The sequence below is a fragment of the Lutra lutra genome, chromosome 4 (assembly GCF_902655055.1).
Source record: "Lutra lutra chromosome 4, mLutLut1.2, whole genome shotgun sequence".
NCBI lineage: Eukaryota > Metazoa > Chordata > Mammalia > Carnivora > Mustelidae > Lutra > Lutra lutra.
In genome coordinates, this window is record NC_062281.1 from 102,022,959 (window position 1) to 102,029,328 (window position 6,370).

At 42.3% G+C, this 6,370-nt stretch overlaps 1 pseudogene; it reads right to left on the reverse strand.

Annotated features, from left to right (window-relative positions):
* Positions 1 to 5,123: 5,123 nt before the first annotated feature.
* On the reverse strand, positions 5,124 to 6,047 carry LOC125097343 (beta-1,3-galactosyltransferase 6-like; annotated as a pseudogene).
* Between the last annotated feature and the right edge of the window lie 323 nt (positions 6,048 to 6,370).

The following is a 6,370-nucleotide window of genomic DNA, read 5'->3' on the forward strand; positions in this document are numbered from 1 at the left end:
CAGCTCCTTTAGGTGTAGGATTAGGTTGTGTACCTGAGACCTTTCTTGTTTCTTGAGAAATGTTTGTACCGCTATATATTTTCCTCTCAGGACTGCCTTTGTTGTGTCCCACAGATTTTGAACCGTTGTGTTTTCATTATCATTTGTTTCCATGAATTTTTTCAATTCTTCTTTAATTTCCTGGTTGACCCATTCATTCTTTAGAAGGATGCTGTTTAGTCTCCATGTATTTGGGTTCTTTCCAAATTTCCTCTTGTTATTGAGTTCTAGCTTTAGAGCATTGTGGTCTGAAAATATGCAGGGAATGATCACAATCTTTTGATACCAGTTGAGACTTGATTTAGGACCAAGAATGTGATCTATTCTGGAGAATGTTCCATGTGCACTAGAGAAGAATGTGAATTCTGTTGCTTTGGGATGAAATGTTCTGAATATATCTGTGATGTCCATCTGGTCCAGTGTGTCATTTAAGGCCTTTATTTCCTTGTTGATCTTTTGCTTGGATGATCTGTCCATTTCAGTGAGGGGAGTGTTAAAGTCCCCTACTATTATTGTATTATTGTTGATGTGTTTCTTTGATTTTGTTATTAATTGGTTTATATAGTTGGCTGCTCCCACATTAGGGGCATAGATATTTAAAATTGTTAGATCGTCTTGTTGGACAGATCCTTTGAGTATGTTATAGCGTCCTTCCTTGTCTCTTATTATAGTCTTTGACTTAAAATCTAATTGATCTGATATAAGGATTGCCACTCCTGCTTTCTTCTGATGTCCATTAGCATGGTAAATTCTTTTCCACCCCCTCACTTTAAACCTGCAGGTGTCTTCGGGTTTAAGATGAGTTTCTTGTAGGCAACATATAGATAGTTTTTTTTTTTTTTTTTATCCATTCTGATACCCTGTGTCTTTTGATTGGGGCATTTAGCCCATTAACATTCAGGGTAAGTATTGAGAGATATGAATTTAGTGCCATTGTATTGCCTGTAAGGTGATTGTTACTGTATATTGTCTCTGTTCCTTTCTGATCTACTACTTTTAGGGTCTCTCTTTGCTTAGAGGACCCCTTTCAATATTTCCTGTAGAGCTGGCTTGGTGTTTGCATATTCTTTCAGTTTTTGTTTGTCCTGGAAGCTTTTAATCTCTCCTTCTATTTTCAATGATAGCCTAGCTGGATATAGTATTCTTGGCTGCATGTTTTTCTCGTTTAGTACTCTGAATATATCATGCCAGCTCTTTCTGGCCTGCCAGGTCTCTGTGGATAAGTCTGCTGCCAATCTAATATTTTTACCATTGTATGTTACAGACTTCTTTTCCCGGGCTGCTTTCAGGATCTTTTCTTTGTCACTAAGACTTGTAAATTTTACTATTAGGTGATGGGGTGTGGACCTATTCTTATTGATTTTGAGGGGGGTTCTCTGAACCTCCTGGATTTTGAAGCTTGTTCCCTTTGCCATATTGGGGAAATTCTCTCCAATAATTCTCTCCAACATACCTTCTGCTCCCCTCTCTGTTTCCTCTTCTTCTGGAATCCCAATTATTCTAATGTTGTTTCGTCTTATGGTGTCACTTATCTCTCGAATTCTTCCCTTGTGGTCCAGTAGCTGTTTGTCCCTCTTTTGCTCAGCTTCTTTATTCTCTGTCATTTGGTCTTCTATATCGCTAATTCTTTCTTCTGCCTCATTTATCCTAGTAGTGAGAGCCTCCATTTTTTATTGTACCTCATTAATAGCTTTTTTGATTTCAACTTGGTTAGATTTTAGTTCTTTTATTTCTCCAGAAAGGGCTTTTATATCTCCCGAGAGGGTTTCTCTAATATCTTCCATGCCTTTTTCGAGCCCGGCTAGAACCTTGAGAATCGTCATTCTGAACTCTAGATCTGATATATTACCAATGTCTGTATTTATTAGGTCCCTAGCCTTTGGTACTGCCTCTTGTTCTTTTTTTTGTGGTGAATTTTTCCGCCTTGTCATTTTGTCCAGATAAGAGTATATGAGGGAGCAAGTAAAATACTAAAATGTGGCAAAGACCCCAGGAAAATACGCTTTTACCAAATCAGAAGAGATCCCAAATTGTGGGGGGGAGAAAGGGGATAAAAAGAGGTTCAGGAAAAAAAAAAAAAGAAACAATTAAAAAAAGAAAACGAATAAAGAAAAAATATAAAAAAGAAAAAAATATATATATATTCGCTAAACTAGTTAAAAATGTTAATAAAGAAAAGGGTAAAAGTTAAAGAAAAATTTAGTAGAAGAAGAAAAAAAAATAGAAAAAAAATTAACTGCAAGACTAAAGAATCATAGGGAGAAAGCCATGAGTTCCATGCTTTGCTTTCTCCTCCTCTGGAATTCCGCTGCTCTCCTTGGTATTGGACCTGCACTCCTTGGTAGGTGAACTTGGTCTTGGCTGGATTTCTTGTTGATCTTTGGGGGAGGGGCCTGTTGCAGTGATTCTGAAGTGTGTTCGCCCCAGGCAGAATTTCACCACCCTTATCAGGGGCCGTGCTGAGTAATCAGCTCGGGTTTGCTTTTGGGAGCTTTTGTTCCCTGAACACTTTCCGTAGAGTTCCGGAGGATGGGAATGAAAATGGTGGCCTCCTAGTCTCCGGCCCAGAGGAGCCGAGATCTCGGGGCCCCACTCCTCAGTGCGCCCTCAGAGAATAGCGCCCAATTACTCCCGTTTCCCTGGCCTCCGGCCTTGCTCTGAGCTCACCAAGCCTGCGACCAGTTCAAGGTAACCCCGAGCTGAGAGCTCATTCCTCAGCTCTGTCTCTGTAGCTGGCTTCCCTGTTCTAATACCTGCAAGCTCTGTGACACTCAGACACCCCCGATCCTTCTGTGACCCTGCAGGACCTGAGGCCACACTGAATCCACGTGGGCTTCACCCTGGTTTAGCCTCTGGAGTGATGTTCCTCAGGAACAGACTTTTAAAAGTCCTGATTTAGTGCTTCGTTGCTCCACCGCTTGCCTGGAGCCGGCCCCTCCCCCCATGGTCTATCTTCCCGTCACTTTGGATTCACTTCTCCGCCAGGCCTACCTTTCAGAAAGTGGTTGCTTTTTCTGTTTCTAGAATTGCTGTTCTTCTTCTCTTCGATCTCCTGTTGGATTTGTAGGTGTTTGCAATCTTTAGATAAGCTATCTAGCTAATCTCTTGCTACCTGAAGTAGTCTCAGCCTGCTACTTCTCTGCCATCTTGACTCCTCAATTTTATTTATTTTTCTTCATATTTTTAGTCCCTCAGATTAGATAATCTCAGTTTGACCCATCTTCAAGTTCACTGATTTTCTTCCCTGCCAGTTCAAGTTAGTTGTTGATGTTTTTTAGTGGCTATTTAATTTCAGTTATTGAAAGTTTCTCTCCAGAAGTTTTATTTGGTCTTTTCCCCCCATGATATCACTTTATTGAAAATTTTTATATGATGGGATATTCTCATTTTTCTTTAATCCTTTATTTTTTTTAAAGATTTTATTTATTTATTTGTCATAGAGAGAGAAGCGAGAGTGAGCACAGGCAGACAGAGTGGCAGGCAAAGGCAGAGGGAGAAGCAGGCTCGCTGCCAAGCAAGGAGCCCGATGTGGGACTCGATCCCAGGACGCTGGGATCATGACCTGAGCCGAAGGCATCTGCTTAACCAACTGAGCCACCCAGGCGTCCCTCTTTAATCCTTTAAACACAGTTTTCTTCAGTTCATTAAGCATATTTATAATAGATGTTTTAAGTTTTTATCTTGGGGATGTCTGGATGGCTCAGTCAGTTAAGTATCTGCCTTCAGCTCAGTTCATGATCCGAGGGTCCTGGGATCAAGTTCTGCATCAGGCTCCTTGCTCAGCAAGGAGCCTACTTCTCCCTCTGCCTGCCACTCTCCTTGCTGTACTCTCTCTCTCTCTGACAAATAAATAAAATCTGTTTAAAAATTAGAAAATAAAATTTTTATCTTGTAATTCCAAAATTTGAACTCCTTGCAGACAGTACCAATTGACTGTTTTGTATTGGCCATACTTTCCAGTTTCTTTGCATGATTAATAATTTTTGTTTAAGACTAGTTACTTTATATTTATTTATTTATTTTAGTTTTTTAATTTTTCCCCATTTAAAGACACATGCATCAATGTGTTTAAAACTCAAGCCGTAAAAGCACATTAATCCAAAAATTCCAAGTTTTGATAGAAAAATTTTCCCTTAAGTTTAAAAATACTGAGACCTACATACTCCCAACTTAAATTCTTCCCTAAGCAAATTTACAATATTTATAAATAAGTTACAGGCTAATGTTGAATTGCTTTTAACATGAATTCACTCTAGAGCAACAAAGACCAAAATACCATTGAAGCTAATTAATATAATACAAAGTTAAGTTTTAGACTTACAGATGACAAACAATACCAACATGAGACATTGGAGAAGGTAACCTAACCCAATAAATCTACAGCAGTTTTGATAAAAGCCACTGGAGTACAATACACAGCTAAGGTGCAACACGCAAGGGTCAGTTCCCTGATGCCACAGGTCTTGATGCAGTGATTTCCTAAGTGGATGGTCTACACAGGATGCAGGATATCCTCACCCCTGAACAAGTCTAGCTTCTTTCTTTGGGTTAACGGTCTGCAAGTACCTGTCAGCTCCAGCCTCTCAGCGCTTGCCTCTACCTTGGGAGAAGACAGCAAGTGGGCAGGCTAGGTTGGGGCTGTAAGCCCCCTGCTGTCTGAAATCACACCCAAAGCTGAGTATCTTCCCAGTTTAAGCCAATGGTGGCTGAAATCCTTGGATGGATATTTCTGTCTGGACATAATATGTTGCCCTGGTAAGCACCATGGGTCTCCTAGACCGAGAACAAGAAGCTCTTTGTGGCCACTGGAGCTGGGACCTAGGCACTACCCACTACTGCTTGGCATCTGCCTGAAAACCTCACTGGTCACTGGATAAATGAGGTCCTCTTAAGGGCTGGACTAATTCTGGCAACTAGCCAGAATTTATCACTTTGCCCATGCAAGGTCAGTGAGAAGTCACCTCAGCAGCTACTCCACAGGCCCTCAAATGACTCTGGTTTTGGTGGCCACCTCCCAAGACATCTGTCCTGGCCTCCTTCCAGTGCCATTGTAACACACAGCAGGTCAATGGCTGCAGCTAAGCTCAGGGGATTCCCTCTTTCCTCTGACAGCATTGTGAGGGAGGTGGGGACCAGTCATAGATGTCAGAGTGCCACAGCTGCACCTCCTGCTTGTACAGGTAAGCCTCTTGTGTCAGTGTGTCATGCTTCTCCAGCATGTTCTCTAGGCTTTGCTTATGTGTCACCAGGTACTGGTTGTTACAGCCACAATACTTGTACTTGCTGTGGTAGCCTGGGTTGTGCTCATACTATATGTTCACAGACACCAGCCAGGCACCTGGGAACACCTAGATACTGTGTCACATGCACAAGTGTGACTGAGATGCAGGTAATGCATCAGGTTGCTTGAGAATACAGAGCCACCCCCCAGCACATATGGTAGCTAGTAGTTGCAGAGCAGCCAGGTGGCCTCACTCTAACACCCCTAGACTTTACATGGATTTGGCCTGAAAAGCAGCCTCGGTAGAGGTGGCTGCAATGCACAGGGTCACACATGTGCAGCTTGGCCAGCAGCCGGTCCAGCTGCAGGAACAAGTCCACATTGAGCACAGGCTTGAAGGCCATGTGCTTGGCCAGCTTGCCAGTACCTTCGCTGTGAGGTTCTTGTATGCATTGTGCATTGTGGGCAGTAGCAGCAGGTCACCATGCTGTGCCTGCTCATGCCCTAGGGCATATAGTTCCCCAGCACCCAGGCTGCCTGTGCCCACCGTGAAGCATGCCTACACATCATCCCAGCTGCCTTGCCATGCCACCACCAGCCAACCAAGCCCAGTGCCATCTGGTCCCACCACACAGGCCACAGCAGCTTCATGATGCACATGTGGGAAGCACCCAAGGCCCTAAGGCCAGTGGGAGGGCCATGTCCACTGGATGTGGAAGCAGAGGGCCAGGGAAAAGCTAGTATATAGGAGCTCTAGAAATCAGCCCTACTCACCCTTCACCTCCATTTCCAAAAGCTTGTTGTTTCACATTTAGATTAGTTATTTGGATCAGTTCCATACATTCCATATTTTTTGTTGTATGGAGCCAACAAAATCTATGGTAAGCATCATAGTCAGCTAGTGACTGGTAGAAACTTTCTTAAATGCCTTAAAGCAAAAAAATCTTCCACCATTTGCAAAGAGGCTCTGTGTATATATGTTGCAGTATGCTTTCAGTGTTCTAATAGTTTATAGTTCTTTCTTAGCTTTCATTTCCTGCTTGTGCAATAACTCAGAGTCTCCATAGGGGAAAGATTAAGGTCTTTTATTTTTTTTTTAAGATTTTATTT